Source organism: Bos grunniens, chromosome 16, assembly GCF_055505025.1.
Source record: "Bos grunniens cultivar Pamir isolate PY7600 chromosome 16, Bosgru_T2T1.0, whole genome shotgun sequence".
NCBI lineage: Eukaryota > Metazoa > Chordata > Mammalia > Artiodactyla > Bovidae > Bos > Bos grunniens.
Window position 1 is genome coordinate 76,730,655 of NC_141180.1, and position 26,414 is coordinate 76,757,068.

General features: G+C 39.8%; 1 pseudogene across 1 annotated transcript in view; it reads left to right on the forward strand.

The window, feature by feature from the left end:
• Nucleotides 1-26,414, forward strand: part of LOC147357046 (complement factor H-like) — a 251,450-nt pseudogene that overhangs the window by 47,053 nt on the left and 177,983 nt on the right. Inside the window, exons 6-7 of the transcript XR_015142900.1 lie at nucleotides 12,340-12,522; nucleotides 14,128-14,304. The product of XR_015142900.1 is annotated as a complement factor H-like (transcript). The remainder of the gene's footprint in view (nucleotides 1-12,339; nucleotides 12,523-14,127; nucleotides 14,305-26,414) is intronic.

A 26,414-nucleotide genomic window follows, 5' to 3' on the forward strand; every position in this document is an offset into this window, starting at 1 on the left:
ACTATTTTATTCTTTTCATTGCACTGGTGAATGGAACTGTTTCCTTGTTTCCTTAATTTCTCTTTCTGTTTTCTCATTGTTAGTGCAAGGGATTTCTGTGTGTTAATTTTATATCCTGCAATGGCTGCCGTCTGTGGGGTCACTCAGAGTCAGACACGACTGAAGTGACTTAGCAGCAGCAGCAGCAGCAGCAGCAGCAGCTCTAGTAATTTTATGGTAGTGTCTTTAGGGTTTTCTATGTAGAGGATCATGTCATCTGTAAACAGTGAAAATTTTACTACTTTTTCCTGATCTGGATTCTGTTTATTTCTGTTTTCTCTTCTGATTTCTGTGGCTAAAACTTCCAAAATTATGTTGAATAGTAGTAGTGAGAGTGGGGACCTTTCTCTTGTTTCTGACTTTAGGAAAAATACTTTCAAGTTTTCACCACCGAGGGTAAAGTTTGCTGTGGGTTTATCATATATGGCCTTTATTATTCTGAGTTATGTTCCTTCTATGCATGGTTTCTGGAGGGTTTTATCATAAGTAGATGTTGAATTTTGTCAAATGCTTTCTCTGCATATATTGAGATAATCATATGGTTTTTATCTTTTAATTTGTTAATGTGGTGTATCACATTGATTGATTTGTGAATATTGAAGAATCCTTGCATCCCTGGGGTAAAGCCCACTTGGTCATGATGTATGATTTTTTTCATATGATGTTGAATTTTATTTCCTAGAATTTTTTAAAAGGATTTTTGCATCTATGTTCATCAGTGGTATTGATCTGTAGTTTTCGGTTTTTTTTGTGGCATATTTGTCTGGTTTTGGTGTTAGGGTGATGGTGGCCTCATAGAATGAGTTTGGAAATTTACCTTCCTCTGCAATTTCCTGGAAGAGTTTGAGTAGGATAGGTCTTCTCTAAATTTTTGGTAGAATTCGGCTGTGAAGCCATCTGGTCTTGGGCTTTTGTTTACTGGAAGATCACTGATTACAGTTTCATCCCCATGCTTGTGATGGGTCTGTTAAGATTTTATCTTCCTTCCTGGTTCAATTTTGGAAGGTTAGACTTTTTTAAGACAGTTTTAAGAAGGTTAGACATTTTATTGTCATAAAGTTGCTGATAGTAATCTCTTATGATCCTTTGTATTTCTGTGTTGTCTGTTGTGATTTCTCCATTTTCATTTCTAATTTTGTTGATTTGATTCATCTCCCTTTGTTTCTTAATGAGTCTGGCTAATGGTTTTTCTATTTTATTTATCTTCTCAAAGAACCAGCTTTTAGTTTTGTTGATTTTTGCTATAGTCTCCTTTGTTTCTTTTTCAATTACTTCTGCCCTAATTTTTATGAGTTCTTTCCTTCTACTAACCCTGGCGTTCTTTATTTCCTCTTTTTCTAGTTGCTTTAGGTGTACAGTTAGGTTATTTATTGGATTTTTCTCTTGTTTCTTGAGGTAAGCTTGTAATGCTATGAACCTCCCCCTAGCACTGCTTTTACTGAATCCCTTAGGTTTTGTGTTGTCGTGTTTTCATTTTCATTCATTTCTATGCATATTTTGATTTCTTTTTTGATTTCTTCCGTGATTTGTTGGTTATTCAGAAGCATGTTATTTAGCCTCCATATATTTGTATTTTTAATAGTTTTTTTTTTTTTTTTTTTTCCCCCTGTAGTTGACATCTAATCTTACTGCATTGGGATCAGAAAAGATGCCTGGAATGATTTCAATTTTTTTGAATTTACCAAGGCTAGATTTATGGCCCAGTATGTGATCTATCTTATAGAAGGTTCCATGTGCTCTTGAGAAAAAGATGAAATGCATTGTTTGGGGGTCAAGTGTCCTATAGATATTCTTAGGTCTAACTAGTCCATTGTATCATTTATAATTTGTGTTTCCTTGCTAATTTTCTGTTTAGTTGATCTATCCATAGGTGTGAGTGGGATATTAAAGTCTCCCACTATTATTGTGTTACTGTTAATTTCCCCTTTCACACTTGTTAGCATTTGCCTTACATATTGTGGTCTGCCTATGTTGGGTGCATATATATTTATAATTGTTATATCTTCTTCTTGGATTGATCCTTTGATCATTACTTAGTGTCCTTCTTTGTCACTTTTCATGACCTTTATTTCAAAATCTATTTTATCTGGTATGTGTATTGCTACTCCTGCCTTTTTGGTCTGAATTTGCTTGAAATGTATTTTTCCAGCCCTCTACTTTCAGTCTGTATGTGTCCCTTGTTTTGAGGTGGGTCCCTTGTAGACAGCATATATGTGGGTCTTGTTTTTTAATCCATCCAGCCAGTCTTTGTCTTTTGGTTGGGGCATTCAATCCATTTACATTTCAGGTAATTATTGTTAAATATGATCCCGTTGCCATTTATTTTGTTGTTTTGGATTTGAGTTTATAAACCTTTATAGCTTCCCTTGTAGCTCAGTTGGTAAAGAATCTGGCTTTAGTGCAGGAGACCCGGGTTCGATCCCTGGTTTGGGAAGATCCCCTGGAGAAGGAAATGGCAACCCACTCCAGTGTCCTTACCTGGAAAATCTCATGGACAGAGGAGCCTGATGGGCTGCCGTCCATGGGGTCGCAAAGAGTCAGGCACGACTGGGTGACTAACACTTACTTACTTATAAACCTTTTCTGTGTTTCCTGTCTAGAGAAGTTCCTTTGTCATTTGTTGAAGAACTGGTTTGGTGGTGCTGAATTCTCTCAGCTTTTGCTTGTCTGTAAAGCTTTTCATTTCCCCTGCATATTTGAATGAGATTCTTACTGGGTATAGAATGTGGGTTGTAGGTTTTTCTCTTTCATCACTTTAAGTACGTCCTGCCAATCCCTTCTGGCCTAAAGAGTTTCTGTAAAAAGATCAGCTGTTATCCTTATGGGAATCCCCTTGTGTGTTATTTGTTGGTTTTCCCTTGCTGCTTTTAATCTTTTCTCTTTGTGTTTGATCTTCATTAATTTGATTAATATGTGTCTTGGGTGTTTCACTTTGGGTTTATCCTGTTTTGGACCCTCTGGCTTTCTTGGATGTGGGTGGCTATTTCCTTCCGTATTTTAGGGAAGTTTTCAAATATTATCTCCTCAAGTATTTTCTCATGGCCTTTCTTTTTGTCTTCTTCTGGGACTCCTATAATTCAAATGTTGGGATGTTTAACATTGTCCCAGATGTCTGTGATGTTGTCCTCATTTCTTTTAATTCTTTTTTCTTTTTTCCTCTCTGCTTCATTTATTTCACCCATTCTATCTTCCACCTCACTTATTCTATCTGCTGCTTCAGTTATTCTATTGTTGGTTCCCTCCAGAGTTCTTTTGATCTTATTTATTGCATTATTGATTATTGATTGACTCTTTTTTTATCTCTTCTAGGTCCGTGTTAAACATTCTTGCATCTTCTCAGTCCTCATTTCTAGTCTATTTATCTGTAACTCCATTTTGTTATCAAGATTTTGGATCATCTTTACTGTCATTATTCTGAATTATTTTTGAGATAAACTCCATATCCCCTCCTCTTTTGTATGATTTTTTTGGGATTTATCATGTTCCTTTACTGGCTGTATATTTCTCTGCCTTTTCATTTTGTTTAGATTGTTCTTTTTGGGGTGGCCTTTCTGTATGCTGGAAGTTTGTGGTTCCTCTTTATTGTGGAGGTTGCACCCTGTGGGTGTGGTTGGTCATTTGGCTTGTCAAGATTTCCTGGTTATGGAAGCTTGCATCTGTGTTCTGGTGGGTGCTGAATCTCTTCTCTCTGAGTGCAGTGAAGTGCCCAGTAGTGAGTTTTGAGCTGTCTCTGGGTTTGGTGTGACTTTGGACAGCCTGTATATTGAAGCTTAGGGCGATGTTCCTGTGTTGCTGGAGAATTAGCATGGTATGTCTTGCTCTGGAACTTGTTGACTCTTGGATGGAACTTGGTTTCAGTGTAGGTATGCAGGGTTTTGGATGTGCTCTTGTTGATTAATGTTCCCTGAAGTCAGGAGTTCTCTGGTGTTCTCAAGTTTTGGATTTAAACCCCTTAACTCTGGCTTTCAGTCTTAATCTTACAGTAGCCTCAAGACTTCTCCATCCATACAGCACTGCTGATGAAACATCTAGATAAATGGTGAAAAGAATCTCCACAGTGAGGGACACCCAGAAAGGTTCACAGTTACATGGAGAAGGGAAGAGGGAGGGGGAAGATAGAAGTGACCAGGAGGTGAAGAGGGGAATCAAAAAGGGAGAAAGCAATCTAGCCAATAATCAATTCTGTATGTGCTTTCCACAGTCTGAAACCCCCAGAGAGGTTCATGGAATTAAATAGAGAAGAGAAGAGGGAGAAGAGAGATAGAGATGACCACGAAGAGAAGAGGGGCAGTCAAAAGGGGAGAGACCAATCTAGCCAGTAATCAGTTCCTTAAGTGTTCTCCACAGCCCAGAACACCCAGAGACAGTCAGAGTTAAGTAGAGAAACATATGGGGAGGGAGGAGATAGAGGTGACCTGGGGGACAATAGGTAGAGTTATAAGAGGAGAGAGCAAACAAACCAGTAATTACACCCCTAAGTAAAAATGGGTATTGAAGATTAGATTCTTAAAGGTACACAATTGATAACAGATACCAAAAAGCAAAGATTAAAAATCTAGTGTAGAAGTTAGACTCTGAAAAATACATCAAAAATACAAAACCAATCACAAATTATAAAAAAAATACATATATGAAATTTGCTTTAAAAGTAAGGTCTTTTTGCAAGGTAATAGTAGGTTATAAAAATGAAAATTAAAGGTGTAATGAAGAACTGAAAAATTAAAAAAAAAAGATAATAGTACAAATATATCTAGGAATTTCTCTGGAGCTGTTGAGGGCAGTGTGGTGTCAGTTCAGTTTCAGATAGTTCCTTGTTCCAGCTTATACTTCTTTTCAAGGTCTATAGGCCCCCTCCAGTGCTTAGTCAATGCTAACTACAGGGTTTCAATCTGTTGTGCCTGTCACTTTGAGAGCAGTTCCCTGTTACTTGTTTATTTTGGCTTCCTCTGTTTGCAAGTCTCTTCAGTGTCTAATTTCTGCCTTGATGCAAGAGGGTGAAGGTGGTCACTTTTTTAGGCTCACTTGTTCAGTCGTGCTGTGGGGAGGGAGGAATACTGCAAACAAATATCACTGGCGTGTATGGGGAGTGCTCACAGTGTATGGATCACACTGGGTTGCCCTAGCTCATGGTGCCTGTGCTTTCCCTGTCTACACTGCTCAGACTCCAGGTTGCTTCAAAGGGGAACTTTCCAAAGCGGGCCCTACATTGTGTGCACTTCCCAGGTCTAAGCTGCTCAGCTTCAGGTTCTCCACAAAGGCATAGACTCGGCTGGGCCTGCATTTTGTGCCCTTCCCAGGTCTGAGGAGCTCAGGCAACCAGGTGCTTGGTGAGCACACTGTCCCAGGTGTGCAGGGGGTCTTATTACTTCTCTGGTCCCACTCGCTCGGTTTACTGGGTGTGCTGCAAGAGCACCGTCACAGGTGTGCTGTGTGTCTCCTCTAGGGGGCTGATCTCAGGTTGCAACCCTCCTGGCAGATGTCAACCATCCAATATCCCAGGAAGACTTGGTTTGCAACTGGGAGCCTGCTCCCAGTTTGGTGGAGGATGCCATCTCTGGGGCCAAAATTGCCCCTTGCCTTCCAGCTCTGGCTGTCGCCTGCCTGCCTCTCTGCATCTGGTGTGGGGGAGGAGCTGGTCGACAGCCTGCTAGCTCTCCTTTGGCATTTGCTCAATCCTTTGTTCTGTGAGCGGGCCAGGATGTGGCTTAGGTTAGAGCTTTTCTTTCTCTCTCTCTCTTTTTTCCCTCTCTCTGTCTGTTCCACAGTTTGGGTTGCTATTTCACGTTAGCTCCCTCAGATTGTCCTCAGGGCATTCAGGACTGGTCCTTAACCCTAAGCAATGCAACAGTGCCTCCCCCACTTGCTGGTGGCAGACGTGAGCATCTGAGCTATTTCTCTGCTTGGAGTTTTGGTTAAGGCACGTATTCTGTGGTTGTTTTTTTTTTTTTCCCCTCTCTGTTATGTTGCCCTCTTCCTGGTGGCTCAGAGGTTAAAGCATCTGGCCACAATGTGGGAGACCTGGGTTCAATCCCTGGGTAGGGAAGATCCCCTGGAGAAGGAAATGGCAACCCGCTCCAGTGTTCTTGCCTGGAAAATCCCATGGACAGAGGACCCTGGTAGGCTACAGTTCATAGGGTTGCAAAGAGTCGGACACAACTGAGCGACTTCACTTTCTTTCTTTCTTTCACTTAACGCTGCCCTCTGAGATCCCAAAACTCCCCACAGACCCACTGGTGAGAGGGTTTCCTGGTGTTTGGAAACTTCTCCCCCTTCACGACTCCCTCCCCAGGACTGGTCTCTGTCCCTAACTCTTTTGTCTCTCTTTTTGGCTTTTATATTTTGTCCTATCTCCTTTGGAAGAGAATGGGCTACCTTTCTGGGTGCCTGGTGTCCTCCACCAGTGTTCAGAAGTAGTTTTGGGGAAGTTGCTCAGCATTTAAATGATCTTTTGATGAATTTGTGGGGGAGAAAGTGACCTCCCCGTCCTATACCTCTGCCATCTTAAGACCGCCCCCCACTTAGCATTTTCTTAATTGTTTTGGGTTTTTTGTAGGTCTTTCCTTTGTCTTATGCTTATTGCCTATATGTCTCTTTAATATATGTTGTAAAACTGGTTTGGTGGTACTAAAATCTCTTAACTACTGCTTGTTTGGTAAGGTTTTAACTTTCCATCAATTTTGAATGAAATCCTTGCCAGGTAAAGTAATCTCGTTTGTAGATTTTCCCCTTTCAGTACTTTAAATATATCCTGCCATTCCTTTCTGGCCTGCAGGATTTCTGCTGAAACATCAGCAGTTAATTGAATGGCTTTTCCCTTATGTGTTACTTGTTGCTTTTCCCTTGCTGCTTTTAATATTCTTTCCTTGTGTTTAATCTCTGTTGGTTAGTATGTGTCTTGACATGTTTCTGCTTGGATTTATCCTGTATTGGACTCTCCGTGCTTCTTGAACTTGATTGACTATTTCCTTTCCCATGCTGGGAAGGTTTTCAACTATAGTATCTTCAAAAAAATTCTCAGTGCCTTTCTTTTTCTCTTCTTCCTCTGAGACCTCTATAGCTCAAATGCTGGTGTGTTTAATACTGTCCCAGAGGTCTCTGAAGCTCTCCTCAATTACTTTCATTCTTTTTGCTTTATTCTGCTCATCAGCAACTATTTCAACCATTCTACCTTCCAGCTCACTGTTCCATTCTTCTGCTTCAGTTAATCTATTATTGTTTCCTTCTACAGTATTTTTAATATCAGTAATTGTGTTATTCATCTTTGTTTGTTTATTCTTTATTTCTTCTATATCCTTGGTAATTGTGTTAATTGTGTCGATCGCTTCTTGGCATTTTATGCCTTCTATTTTCAAGGTTTTGGAACATCTTTACCATCATTATTCTGAATTTTTTTTTTCAGGTATTTGAACTATTTCCTCAGTGGGTTTTTTTTTTTTTTTTTTTTGGTCTTGTGTGCTTCTAGTTCGTTCCTTCATTGAGCAATATTTTTTTTACCTTTTATTTTATTTTTTCTTTTTTTCGTTGTTGCATTTAATGTCTCCTTTTCTCAGGCTTTCAGGTCGAATTCCTCCTTCCTTTTAGTTTCTGTTCTTGCTGTGTAAGGTTGTGCCAGTGGTTTGTGTAGGCTTCTTTTTGGTGTGACCTTTGTTTGTACTCTGGTGAAATGAGTAAGTTTTTTTTTTTTTTTTTTTCCCTTCTGATGGGCAGGGCTGTATGAGGTGGCAATTCTGTTTACTGATGACTGGGTTTGTGTTTTTATCTTGTTTGTTGTTTGGGTGAGGGATCCTACACTGGGTGCTGCTGGCAGTTGGGTGATGCCAGGTGTAGACAAGTGGAGGCCTTTATGGGAGTTCTCACTAATAAATACTCCCTGGGGTTAGGAGTTTTATGGCAGGCTAGAGTCTGTCAGTGCTCCCACTGCAAAGGCTCTGGGCCTGATCTCTGGCCAGGGAAGTGAGATACCACAGGTGGTTTGTAATGGCATTAAAGAGGATAAAACAAACACATTAAAACAAGAAATGAACTACAAACCTCAGAAAAATGGCAGATACAAAATCAGGCAAGTACTAACAAAAACATGGGAAATATACACACACACATACACACATAAACAAAATCAAAACAGTGGAAAAAAAATAAAAGTAGAAGAGATTGATCCAGTGAGCATAGGAAAGTAAGAATGATATCAACTAGTTATTAATAAATCTGACTAAAAGCGTAAACTGGAAAACAAAACAAAAGCCATATGTCAACCGGGGAATAAAACAACTAAAGCAAAACAGACTAATAAACATAATGAGGAAAAGTGAGAAAAGGAAAAAATAAAGAAAGGCTAGAAAAGCAAATTTAAATAGAGGTAGACAAAGAAGTTTTACATATATTAAAGAAAAACAACAACAGAAAAAGAATAAGAAAAGCAAGCAAAAGAATATATGTGAAAAAATAGTGATAATATATTTTTTAAAAGCTTTGAAAATTAAAGAGGAAAACAACCCTCAAAACCACAATAGACCAATGTAGAGGCAGAAGTATTTAAAGGAAATTAAATGTGTGGTTAAAAAAATTTCTCAAAAGTGTAAATAGATTTAATTGTAGTACTAAAATCAACAGCTAGAACAACAGAGAGCAAAAAACAAGTAAAAATTTAAAAACCCAGTAGCAACTATCAATCAAAATATAAGAATAATAAATATTTTTCTTGGATCATCTGTCAGCATCGTTTTCCTCAATGTGAGTCACAGTCTACCTCACCTCCCTAGGATGCCCTCCGGTTCTGGGCTGGTCTCTTCCCTGTTGTGGCTGCAGCTCAGACTCTGATCTGGTCCTACTCTTGCATGTTCTTGCTCTGATGTCCACATCTGCCAGTGCTAGTGAGTTTTCTTTTGCAGGAACTCTCACTGTCCTTTATATATTCCATAGATACAAAGTCTGCCAGGTGATCATGCGGATTCAATCTTCAGCTTGTATCACTGGTGGGAATGTTTTGGTTCTATTCCTTAGACACCTGCCCCTGGATTTCACTTGTGGTTTTATCTCCACCTTCGCATGTGTGTCGTCCATAGGAGTTTACTCCTGAGGCTCCCCTGGAGGACTTGGGTGTGCCCCAGGGAGGACTGAATGTGGAGGTGGTGCAGTTGCTTGAATTGCAGGAACCCTGGCAGTACCAGGTACTAAGGGGAGCCACTGGGTAGGACAGCAGAAAATATGATGCACTTAGGGTTTTTGTAGCCTCTGGTTGCTCTGTCCTTGTGGGATTGAGCTACGGAGTGACACAGGAGCTTGGATAATAGGGACCATGGCAACACCGGATACATAGCTGTGGCTATTGTCACAGGAGGTATATGACTATAAGGGATTTTTCTAGCTTCTGACAGCTCTGCCCAGTGAGGGTTGAGCATGGAGGTGACACAGCTGCTTGAATTATGGGAACCCTGGCAGTGCCAAGCGTACAGGGAAACCACTGACTCATCTGTAGAAGCAATGATCCTATTAGAGTCCTTTTGTAGCTTCTGGCATCTGGCCATCAGAGGGCCTCTTTGGCTGGTCCTTCTCTGTTGCTTGACCCCTTCAGGCACTTACAGCACCCCCAGTTGGGGTCATTGTCTGTTGTTCATCGCATCAGGGACTTAAAAATCGCCCTGGCTGGGGTCCTTCTGTGTTGCTTTGCACATCAGGTCTTTAAAGGGCCACCCTCCCTGTGTTGTTTCAGCTGTCTGGTGCTGATATGTGCAGAGAGAGAGGCTATAGAGATGACTCCATCCTCTGTGTGTGACTCAGCAGTATCACGCTGCCTCCAGGTTAGCTGGCTTTGCTTCATAAGCATTTCCCACTGCACTGTCCTCTCTCAGGTTCCTTCACACCATCTCCCTTCAGTCAACAGTAGACCTTGCCATGGGATTGCTTTCCAATCTCTATGTTCCAGCTCCAACCTGAAGCACTTTCTAGGGGACTTGCATCCTTGTCTGGTGTAGGTACAGCTGTGGCAAGGATTGTCTGTGTGATCCTCATTCCATTCAGACTCTCACTGGTCAGCTGCTTCACTCTCCAACAGTCTCAGTGCTTCACCTCTGTCGCAAACATTTGCCCTCCCATGCGCCTCTGTCCCTGCTTCAGTTCCCAACCCCAGATGCAGATCCAGTTCTACTCACTCTCCTCTTTTTTTGCCCTCCTTCCTTTGTCCTGCTGAATGTTGCCTGGTTCTATATATTCTTTTCCAGTGGTCAGGTTCTCAGCTGGTGTTCTGCAAGATCTTCTGTGTCTGGAGGTGTATTCCTGATGTATCCGTGGAGAGAGATGTACTCTTCCGCCATCGTGGATCTCAGTGTATGATATAGAGCCCACACCTTATTCCAAGTCAGGATTGCTGTGGGTGGTTGTCGAATTTCTGTTGTTGGGTCGGGATAAAAAGCAATGGATATCTTGTTCTTCTCATTTGAACATACTTCTCAGTTGATCATTTTTCCTGACTCTCTGTGTTGATATCTGTGCATTAGACTAAACATCCACTTGTCCTAGTCTTCACAGATTGGCCTCCGAAGTAGAACCTTTCCAGAATTCAGCCTTTTCAATCAGCTTGGCCAGAATTTTGGTTACCTCTCTAACCTCTCTGCTCATCCAAACTTCTGGGTTTGTAGTCAGCCTCCTCCAGGAGTTGAGAGTATGCAGTGATCTGTAAGTCAGAATACTTGGTGGAACAGGCAATTGGAGTTTATCACCTAGCTCACTCTGCACTGACTTGGGGAAAGGAGCTGTGGTTAATGCCTGCATGCTACTTCAAACCCTGTGCCTTCTGCACCATGATTTAGCTCTCTGTAGTCCCCAGGCACAAATGCAAATTTTGGGTTTCATCAGCTCTCAAGGACAGGTTAGTTAGAAGCCAATTCCTCAGGCAGAGCTGGAAAAGATGAAGGTCCAGATGTGCTGTCTGACTCCTTCCATGGAGAAACTGGGAGTTGCTCTCTCTTCATTAAGCTAAGGGAAGACCTCTGAGAAGTGCTGGTACAGATTCATAACTGCCACTTCATTTCTGTAATCCTAGGAGGTTGGAAATCCTAGGCTTCCCAGAGGCAGGTAAATTGGAAGCTGGACTAGCATTTGCAAAATCAGAGATCTAGATTGTGGATCAAACTCTTTGCTTCTCCAGGAGAAGCTGGGAGTTGAGTGTTCCATTCAAATTGTATGGTCCTCTGCTGCATGGATTTTATTGCAGGAATGTGTCTTAGTTTTCCCTGCCACTTAGAATTTTAGCAGTTTCTCAATTGCCTTGAATGCAGAACTTCTCATCTACTGTTTCTATTTTGAATCGAAGGAGCTGATACACACATAATTGTTAATTCAGTGTGTCTGTGGAGGGAAGGAGAGGTCAAAATGGCCTATTCCACTCTCTTACTAATATCACTGCAGTGTTTCCAAATTGTATGTGTTGGGCTTGTTTGCTTTTCTATTTTCAGTTTTAAGGAAAAGCAATTATTGATTTTCATCTTTATCATTACTCTTATAGCTATGTAATTTTAAAATTCCCCTCAGCACACTTTTGTGTCATCTCATAAATCATGTAAAACTTTAATTATCATGGTTTTATTTTCATTCAATTCAAAATATTCAGTTTTCTCTTTTGATTTCTTCTTTATCCATGAAGTACTAAAAAAATTAGCTGAATTCTATGAAGATGTCTAGTAGGTGACAGAATTGTACTTTTCCAAGTTTAGTTATTCATGGTTTGAAGGATCAATATTTTGTCCTTAGTAAAATGAATGGATGTATTGATCTTTGTCATCTTCATTGAACTCCATGTACTGATATGGCTTTAAGCACTCAGTTTTGATGACAGCATTTCAAGTTCTCAGAGACAAAGGCTGGGGTCACTATGGTGGAAGGTTCTGTGATCATCACCTGATCTGTGTTCTGGGTTGTGTAAGAGATCCAGACTAGACAATACTTTCAACAAGTCCCAGGAAAGGAAACCCATTGCTAAAAGATTTCTGACATGCTGTGGGATTCCAGATCCTTTAGACAAACAGATTTCTAATAATTTCTTAGAAGGGATTCAGAGTATTTTAAATCTTGCTTTGTTCTAGAAAATAGAAATCAAGTGTTTTGGTTTAATATCTTTGGAAACTCATAGTTGCTTTTTTTTTTTTTTCTCTCTCTCTCTCTTACACACGACCTTAAATGATTAGAAGTTTTCTTGGTTTATAGTCATAAGTGACTCCCCTTTTTTGTATCATTACCTTATTTGAGTCTTTATGAAATGTGTATCAAATATATGCTTACCTGTTCTTTATGCTTTCTCCCTTTTAGAAACATGTTCAAAATCCAATATAAGGGTTGAGAATGGATTTTTGTCTGAATCTACCTTTACGTATCCCCTAAATAAACAAACAGAATATAAGTGTAAACCAGGATATGTAACAGCAGATGGTAAGACTTCAGGATTAATTACATGTCTGCAAAATGGATGGTCAACTCAACCTGTATGCATTAGTAAGTAATTCATTATCTTAGTATTCTTTATCCTGATGCTAATTATACAGAAGTACTTTTTAACTTTATTCTTTTATCCCTTTTTCTTTCTTCCGTTCGTTCTTTTTTTTTTTTTTTTTTTTTCATTTTAGCTGGAGTAGGGTTATATGAAGTGTTTTGTGGTTTCATGGCTGTTATTTGAAAAGATCAATTGCAAAGCTTTGGAAAATGTATTTTTTTTTTTTTTTTGCTTTTTTATGATTAATTACTAGTGGAGTAGAATACCATTACACCCTTTCTTTCAAGGTTTTGTCACATCCTGTGACTAAAAACTGATTTGATTAAGAGCCTTAACTCTATTCCAGGATGAATTCATTTATTTTTAGCTGAGACCTTTATGCTGATTGCATCTGCTTTTAATTTAGGAGACTCTTAAGCCAGAGTCTCTCCTCCTAAGCCTAAAAGTTGTCTTTCTAAGCAAAGATGTGAGAACATGGTGCATAAGCTTCAAGTAATATGATATATAATTCATATATTGAGTCTCTACTGTAGATATCCTTGTGAAAAGTTCTCTCTTAGATCTTCATAAACATCTAGTTAAGGAGACAGAGAAACACTTGGACAGGACCAAATTCTGCTGTGCTGAAAATTTTTCCTGTAGCACCACATAGATGTTTATGAAGATATCCTAAGAACAATTATGAGTTTGTCTTATTCATCCCAAAGCTACACGGTGATATTTTTGAAGTTATATTTTACATATTCACTTTAAGTGAAGTGGGTTTTATAATATCCATTTCTACTGATTTTATTTGACTTTTTCCAATGCCTAGTCTTGCTATAGACACTACATCCTCAAAATGAAAAATGTTGCCCCATAACAAACTTTTTATTTTAATATATGACAACTTTTCCATTCTAACATTCTTTTTATGAAAAAGTCTCCATTATTATATTTTATTAGTATAATTTTGCTTTCTCATATTATGAAATTGAAGTACATTATTTAAACATTTATTAATATCAGTCTATGGTGTTAGTGAAAACTGAGATTGTTTGTTAACATATTTTCTTGTGAATAGCTAGAAAGAATAGAACTATGTCTGTATTCAACCTTGATAAGTATAAAAGAATGTACAACCATTAGAAATATAGTTGGAAAAGTAAAATCAGCATGTGAATTCTAAAAATTTTATGAAATCTTTAAAAATTAACTTGCCTTTTTAAAATTACTTTTTTCAATTAAGTTTTCTCTGGCAAATATGTCACAACTGCTAATAAATTTGGCATATTAATTCAGAAACTGCTGTTATGTATAATACTTATGTAATGGCTTATTTTAATACTAGCATTGGAAAAATGCATAAGTACAACAACTCAGGAACATGTTCATAAAATAAATAATTCAGGGACATTAAGTGTTGAGAAAAATGTTGCATAGAAATACACTTTTTGTCATTTTCAGTAATTACTTCAAGGCAGTGATATATAATTGGTATTCTTTTTTTTTATTTTTTATGATTAGTACATACTAATTGGTGACGCCCTTTTCCCTTGAGATGAAACTCAACAAAATTGCCCACTAAATAATATTATAATTGAAATCGCAATCCCATTATCCCCTAGAATCCTGTGCCAGGCCAGTATTTGAGAATGCCAGAGCCAAAAGTGATGGCACATGGTTCAGGCTGAACGACAGGCTGGACTACGAATGTCTCCATGGGTATGAGAACCAAGATGGACACACCACAGGCTCCATAGTATGTGGTCAAGACGGCTGGTCTGATAAAGCTGCATGTTATGGTAAGTGCTCTTTTCCAGATGTTCTTTCCTTCAAGATAAACAAAATTTAACAGTAATTGTCAGAGTGTTTTATTTTTATCAGATTACACTAATCTAGAATCATCTTTAAGGAACGATGCTTCCTTCTACTATAATATAACCTGAAAGGAGGGGAAGTTTTAAAGTCCAATGACTCACTCAGTACCAAAATGACAGGGTCTTGCAACTTCTTCAAATATTTTTCTCCCGTGTTTCTGTCTGTACCTCCTACCTTGAATGTTAACTTTTACAGGTTTTGGCAGGTGCTTTGATAAGTTCTGAGGACAATGACATGGATCTCTTTTATGTTTGCCAATCAGATGTGTTTTTTCCAGGGTTGGAAACAGGGCTTCAGTCTCTGGAAAGCTGAGTGTATCTTGAGTGTCCCAAGTCAAGGGAAGAGTTATGTGCAACGTTTGGCAACAAAGTAATATTTGGAGAATATGAAGGTGGGCAGATTCTACTCAATGAGAGAGGATTTTATGAGCTGAAGCTGACATGAGGCAAAGGAAAGATGATCTAGGATATTTCAAGGCATATTAACACTTGGATTGATTTTATGATTGTTGAAAAGTCATAGGGAATTTTAAGAAAAGGAATGATATCATTTTATTTGGATTTTTGAAGGCTGTTTGTACTTTTTTAGTATGCTGTGCTTATGATGGACAAGAGAAGACTCAAGAAGCCACACAGGGTGAAAAAGTGTGATTAGATAAATGCTTGGCTGAAGTGATGTAGAGCAGAGGATAGATTTGTGATATATTTTCCTGGTAGTAAATGCAGGTAACGTTACTAAATGTTGGTTGTCAGAAAGAGCAAATGGTGAAGGGACTCATGTTTCGTATACCATTTTCTCATAACAAGCAAAATGGAAGTGACTTTGTAGGTGGTACGATGCCAAACATGTCTAAAAGGAAGAATGAGAATCTTTAGATGAATTGAGGCAGGGAAAAGCAAACCAGTCAGATGGAGAGGAAGGACCAGTGGTCTTGAGGCCTCTTTGAGCATGAAGCCTCTTGTTCCCATTGTTCTCAGGGGCCTTAATGTAGGATGCAGGCAGAGAAGTCAGTGACGGAGTGAATATGGGCAGTCCAAGGTTCTGAGGGGCGGCACACACCATGCTGAAGGATTAGGCTTTTATGCAGACTAGTTTGGGAATCAGTGCAGCATTTTAAGTGAAATAGTGAAGTGACAGGAAAAATATCAAGTTGCAAACAGGAAAGAAACGACTGAGATGAAGGGAGAATAGAATCTGGGAATTTAGTCACTGTTGCTGGAATCCCAGGGAAAAATGTTTGAGACAGGAGAGTGTAAAAGATGATGGCCAGCTTTTTTTTTTTTTTTTTGACATAAACTTGAAGGGATGGCAATCACAAGAACTGCTTCTTGGAGCAGTTGCTTTTTGGAGATGTAATACAATGGGTTAAAACTTCCCTGGTGGCTCAGACGGTAAAGCATCTGTCTACAATGTGGGAGACCAGGGTTCAGTCCCTGGGTTGGGAAGATCCCCTGGAGAAGGAAGTGGCAATCCACTCCAGTACTATTGCCTGGAAAATCCCATGGACAGAGGAGCCTGGTTGGCTACAGTCCATGGGGTCGCAAAGAGTCAGACACGACTGAGTGACTTCACTTTCACTTTACAATGGGTTAAATTAATTTCTTTGATAAAGTATTTTGTTAATAATTACTCTATTATCAATAACAAAAACATATTAATTTTTACAGATCATTCGCTGAAATTATGTATTGCATTTGATCTATTTTTTTAATACGGTATTTTAATTCCATAGCAGAACTACATGAGTTCATATAAATTGCAATATCTGTGATACAATTCCTTCATAATAAAAAAGAGTTCCATAGTTATTTCTATGTGCTTTAAATAAGCATAGTGGCAATATACAGCCTTGATGTACTCCTTTCTCAAATTTGAACCAGTTTGTTGTCCCATGTATGGTTCACGCCATAGCCCCAGGTCAAATCCAGCCCATCCCTTTTTTGTAAACTAAGACTTACTGGAACAGAGACAAGCCCATTTCTTATATGTATTGTCTATGGCTACTTCCGCCCTACAATGGTGGAGCTCAGTATTTACAACAGACACCTTTCACCTGAGTCTTTATATTAAAGAGGAGTTTTGAAACATGGATTAGTTTATTTTATTACAATAAAAATAATGTATTCCAAAGTCTTAGTGGCTTAAAAAACTAAAGTTTACTTTCTATGCATGCTCACTTCCAACCCTCATTGGAACCTGCATCTCCTATGTCTCCTGCATTGGCAGGTGGATTCCTTACCACTTGTGCCAACTGGGAAGCCCATTGTATTAGATATATAGTCTTAATTAACAAATTTCCCAGAAAACATAGGTCAGGAGGACCCTCCTCATTATTTTAATTGTAAGAATCAGGGAATGGAGATATGACCTTCCATGTTCTTCTTTAATCACTACAGCTGTGGGAAAGAGAACATAAAAATTCAAAGACTTTTTCAACTCCTTCCCTAAAGGAAAACATTACTTCCACATTCATTTCACTGCCCTATGCAATCCCTGTATTTAAGTCTACTTCAAAGGACAGGTGGAGAAGGCGATGGCACCCCACTCCAGTACTCTTGCCTGGAAAATCCCATGAACGGAGGAGCCTGGTAGGCTGCAGTCCATGGGTTAGCGAAGAGTCAGACACGACTGAGTGACTTCACTTTCACTTTTCACTTTCATGCACTGGAGAAGGAAATGGCAACCCACTCCAGTGTTCTTGCTTGGAGAATCCCAGGGACGGGGGAGCCTGGCGGGCTGCCGTCTATGGGGTCACACAGAGTTGGACACAACTGAAGCGACTTAGCAGCAGCAGCAGCAGCAAAAGGACAGGGTGTGCTATTGCAACAAGTGTCTGGAGGGAGGAGAATATTTTCCAGGAGTACTTGTGAGAAATGCAGAAGCCAATAAACTTGCAGAAAGTGGACAGAATAGCTGAAGTGATAAATCATGAATTTTTTGCCAGATGTGGAGTATCATGAAGTGCATGCTGACTGTGGAGAAAGAGGGTTCAAGTGTACTGAGGGTACAGATACATCAGATGAGAAACACAGTGAAGGGAAATGTAAGTGATACAGAAGGAGAGGTATGAGGCTGTGTTCATTTTACGGACTTTTGTGCTGTACTAAGAACAAATTAATAACATCCACTTTTATATTTTTATATAATTGATTATTTTAAGGGATGTGATTTCTGTATTGTGAACATACCTTTTTTCTTTTCAGAAATAATATGTGATCCTCCTCATATTCCAAACGGTGTGTACAGATCTGAATTAAGCAAATACAGAGGTCAAGATACAATCGCATATGAGTGTAAAAAGGGTTTTTTTTTTTTTTTGAAGTTTTCTTTTATTTTTTAACTGTACAATATTGTATTGTTTTTGTCATATATCAACATGAATCCGCCACAGGTATATACATGTTCCCCATCCTGAACCCTCCTCCCTCCTCCCTCCCCGTACCATCCCTCTGAGTCGTCCCAGTGCACCAGCTCCAAGCATTCCATATCGTTCATCGAACCTGGACTGGTGACACGTTTCATATATGATATTGTTCATGTTTCAATGCCATTCTCCCAAATCATCCCACCCTCGCCCTCTCCCACAGAGTTCATAAGACTGTTCTATACATCAGTGTCTCTTTTACTGTCTAGTATACAGGGTTATTGTTACCATCTTTCTAAATTCCATATATATGTGTGCTACTAAAGTAATGCTCAAAATTCTCCAAGCCAGGCTTCAGCAATATGTGAACTGTGAACTTCCTGATGTTCAAGCTGGTTTTAGAAAAAGCAGAGGAACCAGAGATCAAGTTGCCAACATCTGCTGGATCATGGAAAAAGCAAGATAGTTACAGAAAAGCATCTATTTCTGCTTTATTGACTATGCCAAAGCCTTTGACTATGTGGATCACAATCAACTGTGGAAAATTCTGAAAGAGATGGAAATACCAGACGACCTGATCTGCCTCTTGAGAAATCTGTATGCAGGTCAGGAAGCAACAGTTGGAACTGGACATGGAACAACAGACTGGTTCCAAATAGGAAAAGGAGTTCGTCAAGGCTCTGAATTGTCACCCTGCTTATTTAATTTATATGCAGAGTACATCATGAGAAACGCTGGACTGGAAGAAACACAAGCTGGAATCATATTGCCGGGAGAAATATCAATCACCTCAGATATGCAGATGATAACACCCTTATGGCAGAAAGTGAAGAGGAACTAAAAAGCCTCTTGATGAAACTGAAAGTGGAGAGTGAAAAAGTTGGCTTAAAGCTCAACATTCAGAAAACGAAGATCATGGCATCTGATCCCATCACTTCATGGGAAATAGATGCAAAAACAGTGGAAACAGTGTCAGACTTTATTTTTCTGGGCTCCAAAATCACTACAGATGGTGACTGCAGCCATGACATTAAAAGACACTTACTCCTTGGAAGGAAAGTTATGACCAACCTAGATAGCATATTCAAAAGCAGAGACATTACTTTGCCAACAAAGGTTTGTCTAGTCAAGGATATGGTTTTTCCTGTGGTCATGTATGGATGTGAGAGTTGGACTGTGAAGAAAGCTGAGCTCAGAAGAATTGATGCTTTTGAATTGTGGTGTTGGAGAAGACTCTTGAGAGTCCCTGGGATTGCAAGGAGATCCAACCAGTCCATGCTGAAGGAGATCAGCCCTGGGATTTCTTTGGAAGGAATGATGCTAAAGCTGAAACTCCAGTACTTTGGCCACCTCATGTGAAGAGTTGACTCATTGGAACAGACTCTGATGCTGGGAGGGATTCAGGGCAGGAGGAGAAGGGGACGACAGAGGATAAGATGGCTGGATGGCATCACTGACTCGATGGACGTGAGTCTGAGTGAACTCCGGGAGTTGGTGATGGACAGGGAGGCCTGGCGTGCTGCAATTCATGGGGTCTCAAAGAGTCGGACACGACTGAGTGACTGATCTGCTCTGATATTGTATTGCTCTTTTTCTTTCTGGCTTATTTCACTCTGTATAATAGGCTGCAGTTTCATCCACCTCATTAGAACTGATTCAAATGTATTCTTTTTAATGGTTGAGTAATACTCCATTGTGTATATGTACCACAGCTTTCTTATCCATTCATCTGCTGATGGACATCTAGGTTGCTTCCATGTCCTGGTTATTATAAAGAGTGCTGTGATGAACATTGGGCTACACGTGTCTCTTTCAATTCAGGTTTCCTCAGTGAGTATGCCCTGCAGTGAGATTGATCGGTCATAATGCAGTTCTATTTCCAGTTTTGTAAGGAATCTCCACATTGGTCTCCATAGTGGCTGTACTAGTTTGCATTCCCACCAACAGTATAAGAGGGTTCCCTTGTCTCCACACCCTCTCCAGCATTTATTGCTTGTAGACTTTTGGTTCGCAGCCATTCTGACTGGGGTGAAATGGTATTCTTCACAGAGCTAGAACAAATAATTTCACAATTTGTATGGAAATACAAAAAACCTCAAATAGCCAAAGCAATCTTGAGAAAGAAGAATGGAACTGGAAGAATCAACCTGCCTGACTTCTGGCTCTACTACAAAGTCATAGTCATCAAGACAGTATGGTACTGGCACAAAGACAGAAATATAGATCAATGGAAAAAAATAGAAAGCCCAGAGATAAATCCACACACCAATGGACACCTTATTTTTGACAAAGGAGGCAAAAATATACAGTAGATTAAGGACAATCTCTTTAACAAGTGTTGCTGGGAAAACTGGTCAACCACTTGTAAAAGAATGAAACTAGAACACTTTCTAACACCATACACAAAAATAAACTCAAAATGGATTAAAGATCTCAATGTAAGACCAGAAACTATAAAACTCCTAGAGGAAAACATAGGCAAAACATTTTCCAACATACATCACAGCAGGATTCTCTATGACCGACCTCCCAGAATATTGGAAATAAACGCAAAAATAAACAAATGGGACATAATTAAACTTAAAAGCTTCTGCACAACAAAGTAAACTATAGACAAGGTGAAAATACAGCCTTCAGAATGGGAGAAAATAATAGCAAATGAAGCAACTGACAAACAACTAATCTCAAATATACACAAGCAACTCCTACAGCTCAATTCCATAAAAATAAACAACCCAATCAAAAAACGGGCCAAAGAACTAAATAGACATTTCTCCAAAGAAGACATACAGATGGCTAACAAACACATGAAAAGATGCTCAACATCACTCATTATCAGATAAATGCAAATCAAAACCACTATGAGGTACCATTTCACACCAGTCAGAATGGCTGCGATCCAAAAGTAAAAAGGGTTTTATTCCTGAGATCAGTGGAACTGATACAACGTGTACCAGAGATGACTGGGTACCTCCTCTGAGATGTACCTGTACATTCCATTCATATCTTGACCTTCTTCTTAATTGTGAAATTTCTTTCTCTTAAACATACAACAATGGGGCACCATGCCCTATGCAGTACGGCAAATCCAAGTATCTGTCCTACTGTGTATGGCAATTCGGGGCTTTTGGAGGCATTATTTGCTTCTTGAAGTAGGCAATTCTAACAAGGAATAAAAACATTTTTGTAAACTAAAAAATCTTTACATTTTTGCCACTCAAAGTTAAAATATCGCTGTGTCTTTGAATATAAAAATCTCTAACAACCTACTCCACTGTTCTTGGCTGGAGAATCCCATGGGCAGAGAAGCTTGGCAGGATATAGTGCACAGGTGGTCACAAGGAACTAGACACGACTGAAGCGACTTAGCATGCAAAATAATTGTAATACTGGATCTAAGCCATTAAGTAAAAATAACATCATATAGCACCTATTGTTTTAGATGCCTGTGTGTATGCATGCTATATTGCTCAGTCATGTCTGACTCTTTGCCACTCTATGGACTATAGCCCACCAGGTTTCGCTGTCCATGGGATTTTCCAGGCAAGAATGCTGGAGTGCCCTCGTCCAGGTGTTCTTCTCAACCCAGGGATTGATACATGCGTATAATTTGTCTCCTGCATTGTCAGGCCACTTCCTTACCTTGTGCCCACTGGGAAGCCATTGTATTAGATACATAGTCAAATTAACACGTTTCCCAGAAAACGTTTTGGCTTAGAACAGCACCCCTCCATATTCTTAGAGCTCCTGTGGGTCAGGAATGAGGAAGGGCCTTCACTGTCTGGTTCTGAATCACTATGCATGGGTGGCAGTCAGGGTATTGACCAGGGCCGTTGTCACCTGGAGGCTCAGCTGGGCTGGAGGCTTTGCTTCCAAGTTGGCTCACTGTCCTGGCTTTTTGGGGAGGCCTCAGTACCTGACCAGCTGGGCGTCTCTGCAGGTCACTTGAGAGACAGCTAGCTTTCCTCAGGGGCAGTGACCCCAGAGAGGGAGGAGGAAACCTCCACACCAGGTATGGCTTGGTCACACAGTGTGTGTCAGTCATGTGTATTCTTTAGAAATGGACACTAAGTCCTGCACACTCAGTGGTGAGGACTTAGGTTCTAATGTTTGAAGAGAGGATTGTGGAAGGCGTTGTGGACTTTCCTAAAACCAGAAAATATAGAAAAACATCAGGTTAACTGAACAGAGTATTTTCTGGGGATGCTTCCCTTACACTTCAACTTCCTCTAGGTGGCCTCTAAACAATCCTTCTTTCTAACAGTACAGTGTAAAATTTCAGCATACTTAAAGCAGTTATTCCATGAAAGAAAACTGTAATGATATAAAACATTTCAGTGACCTTAATGGTAATTCCAAGCATATATTTAAAATGAATTTTCAAAGCGTAAGTTCCATTAAAATGAAGGTATTAGCAGTATGAAACAGATTTTAATCTGCATAAGAATTTTAAGAAAAATATTTAATCTTGTTTAAGATGGATTCTCCAAGCCAGGCTTCAGCAATATTGAACTGTGAAATTCCAGTTGTTCAAGCTGGTTTTAGAAAAGACAGAGGAACCAGAGACCAAATAGCCAACATCTGCTGGATAATAGAAAAAGAAATAGAGTTCCAGAAAAACATCTATTTCTGCTTTATTGACTATGTCAAAGCCTTTGATTCTGTGGATCACAATAAACTGTGGAAAACTCTGAAAGAGATGGGAATACCAGACCACCTGACCTGCCTCTTGAGAAATCTGTTTGGAGGTCAGGAAGCAACAGTTAGAACTGGACATGGAACAACAGACTGTTTTCAAATAGGAAAAGGAGTAGGTCAAGACTGTATATTGTCACTCTGCTTATTTAGCTTATAGGCAGAGTACTTCATGAGAAATGCTGGGCTGGAAGAAGCACAAGCTGGAATCAAGATTGCCAGGAGAAATATCAATCACCTCAGATATACAGATGACACTACCTTTATGGCAGAAAGAGAAGAGGAGCTAAAAAGCCTCTTGATGAAGGTGAAAGAGGAGAGTGAAAAAGTTGGCTTAAAACTCAACATTCAGAAAATGAAGATCATGCCATCTGGTTCCATCACTTCATGGGAAATAGATGGGAAAACAGTGGAAACAGTCAGACTTTATTTTGGGGGGCTCCAAAATCACTGCAGATTGTGATTACAGCCATAAAATTAAAAGAGGCTTACTCCTTGGAAGAAAAGTTATGGCCAACCTAGATAGCATATTCAAAAGCAGAGACATTACTTTGCCAACAAAGATCCATCTAGTCGAGGCTATGGTTTTTCCTATGGTCATGTATGGATGTGAGAGTTGGACTGTGAAGAAAGCTGAGTGCTGAAGAATTGATGCTTTTGAACTGTGGTGTTGGAGAAGACTCCTGAGAGTCCCTTGGACTGCAAGGAGATCCAACAAGTCCATTCTGAAGGAGATCAGCCCTGGGGTTTCTTTGGAAGGAATGATGCTAAAGCTGAAACTCCAGTACTTTGGCCACCTCATGTGAAGAGTTGATTCATTGGAAAAGACTCAGATGCTGGGACGGATTGTGGGCAGGAGGAGAAGGGGACAACAGAGGAAGAGATGGCTGGGTGGTATCACTGACTCAATGGATATGGGTTTGAGTGAACTCTGGGAGTTTGCGATGTACAGGGAGGCCTGGCGTGCTGCGGTTCATGGGAACACAAAGAGTCAGACAGGACTGAGGGACAGAACTGAACTGAAGTCAACTAGTAAATCCTAAGGTTTTTGTTTTATTTGTTTGTTTTTTCTTCATGCTACTTGAAGGTTTCTCTATTTTTCTTTGACTTTTGCAACTTTATTATAATGTGTGTTGTAGAGGATTTTTAAAGTTGATTTTATTTGGTCACCTGTAAGCTTCCTGAACTTAGATATTCAAATATCATCCTTGATTTGGGAAGTTCTCAGATATTACTCCTTAAATATGCTTTCTGCCTCATCTCCTTTTCTCCTCCTGGAACTTCAATAATATGCACATTGGTTCTGTTGAAAATGTAGTATAGATCATGTAGCCTTTCTTTGTTCTTTTTCATTGTTTTAAGTTTTTTTTTTTGTTTTGATTTTAATCTCCTTTGACAGGATAACTTTGATATGTCATCTATCTCACAGATTCTTCTGCTCTTTTCACTCTGTGGATGATACTCTTTAATGATTTTTTTCATTTCATTCCTGGATCCTTCACACTAGAGTTTCTGTTTTTGTTGTTGTTGTTGTTTATGATTTGTACACTTTTATTAAACTGTTTTGTCCATTGTTTACTGTTCATTTGTTTATTGTTTTCCTGCTTTTGTTCAATTATCTTACTGTATTTTCTGTAGCACACTGAGTTATTTAAAACAGCTGTTTTGAATTCTTCCTTGCATAAATCACAGGTCTCCAATCTTCAGATGTGAATACTGAAGATTTGTATACTTTGTGGGTGTCATGATACTTTGAGTTCATGGTCCCTGAAGTTTTGTCGTGCTGTTTTTCTAATTAAAGCACCAGTCTCCTTGTGGTGAGAGATAACTACCTTCAACCCTGTTAGAGACTCTGCAGCTATCAAAGATCTATAATTGCACTTGCTGACACTTCTCATCCCTGTTTTGTCAGAATTTCTGTGCTTCAATGTCTTGTCCAGATAAATTAGTACACCAGAAATTGTACTAGCAGCCTGTCCTTTGTTTCTCCCAAAGTAGCACTACATCTTATCTGTGTTCCTGTACTGGGTCACAGTTTAAAGCCAAATTTCAGCGCAAGCTCACTGGTAGTCTGTCAAAGGTTGTTCTTCCCTCTGAATCAGTTGTAAGCACAAGGATCTGGCCACAGGGTGGAAGGGTATGTGAATGAAGCAGACAGAGTTCCTCCTGTGAAAACCTGGACTTTCACAGAAGGATTAGCTCCATGCATGATTTTTTAAGATATGTTTTCCAGGACTCCTGGAGTGCAGCTGAGAGGGAATTGAGATGGTTCATGAGCCACTGTAGGCATCACAGTCAAGATAGAGATCTGTCTGCCTTTTACCTCATACATGCATGAGCAAGCCTCCAGCTAGGCCTTTTGGCATATGGAATTTTGGGGGTGGGTGGTTGTTTACTTCACATTTATTTATTTTTAATTGAAGTATACTTACTTTCTGTGATTATGGTTTCAGTGTATCTGCCCTCTGATGCCCTCTCGCAACACCTACTGTCTTACTTGGGTTTCTCTTAGCTTGGACGTGGGGTATCTGTTCAAGGCTGCTCTGGCAAAGTGCAGCCACAGCTCCTTACCTTGGACAAAGGGTAGCTCCTCACCGCCGCCCCTCCTGACCTTGAACATGTGGTAGCTCCTCTCGGCCCTCCTGCACCCTCCTGGAATATGAAGTCAAGTGGGCCTTAGAAAGCATCACTACGAACAAAGCTAGTGGAGGTGATGGAATTCCAGTGGAGCTATTTCAAATCCAGAAAGATGATGCTGTGAAAGTGCTGCACTCAATATGCCAGTAAATTTGGAAAACTCAGCAGAGGCCACAGGGCTGGAAAAGTTCAGTTTTCATTCCAATGCCAAACAAAAGCAATGCCAAAGAATGCTCAAACTTTCACACAGTTGCCCTCATCTCACATAGTAAAGTAATGCTCAAAATTCTCCAAGCCAGGCTTCAGCAATATGTGAACTGTGAACTTCCAGATGTTCAAGCTGGTTTTATAAAAGGCAGAGGAACCAGAGATCAAATTGCCAACATCTGCTGGATCATAGAAAAAGCAAGAGTCCCAGAAAAACATCTATTTCTGCTTTACTGACTATGTCAAATCCTTTGACTGTGTGAATCACAATAAAATGTGAAAAATTCTGAAAGAGATGGGAATATCAGACAACTTGACCTGCCCCTTGAGTAACCTGTATGCAGATCAGGACGAATCAGTTAGAACTGGACATGGAACAACAGACTGGTTCCAAATAGGAAAAGGAGAACGTCTAGGCTGTATACTGTCACCCTGCTTATTTAGCTTCTATGCAGAGTACATCATGAGAAACGCTGGGCTGGAAGAAGCACAAGCTGGAATCAAGATTGCCGGGAGAAATATCAGTCACCTCAGATACGCAGATGACACCACCCTTATGGCAGAAAGTGAATAAGAACTAAAAAGCCTCTTGATGAAGGTGAAAGAGGAAAGTGAAAAAGTTGGCTTAAAGCTCAACATTCAGAAAACGAAGATCATGGCATCTGGTCCCATCACTTCATGGGAAATAGATAGGGAAACAGTGTCAGACTTTATTTTTCTGGGCTCCAAAATCATTGCAGATGGTGATTGCAGCCATGAAATTAAAAGATGCTTATTCCTTAGAAAGAAAGTTATGACCAACCTAGATAGCATATTCAAAAGCAGAGACATTACTTTGCTAACAAAGGTCTGTCTAGTCAAGGCTATGGTTTTTCCAGTGGTCATGTATTGATGTGAGAGTTGGACTGTGAAGAAAGCTGAGCTCAGAAGAATTGATGTTTTTGAACTGTGGTGTTGGAGAAGACTCTTGAGTGTCCCTTGGACTGCAAGGAGATCCAACCAGTGCATTCTGAAGGAGATCAGCCCTGGGATTTCTTTGGAAGGAATGATGCTAAAGCTGAAACTCCAGTACTTTGGCCACCTCATGCGAAGGGTTGACTCATTGGAAAAGACTCTGATGCTGGGAGGGAT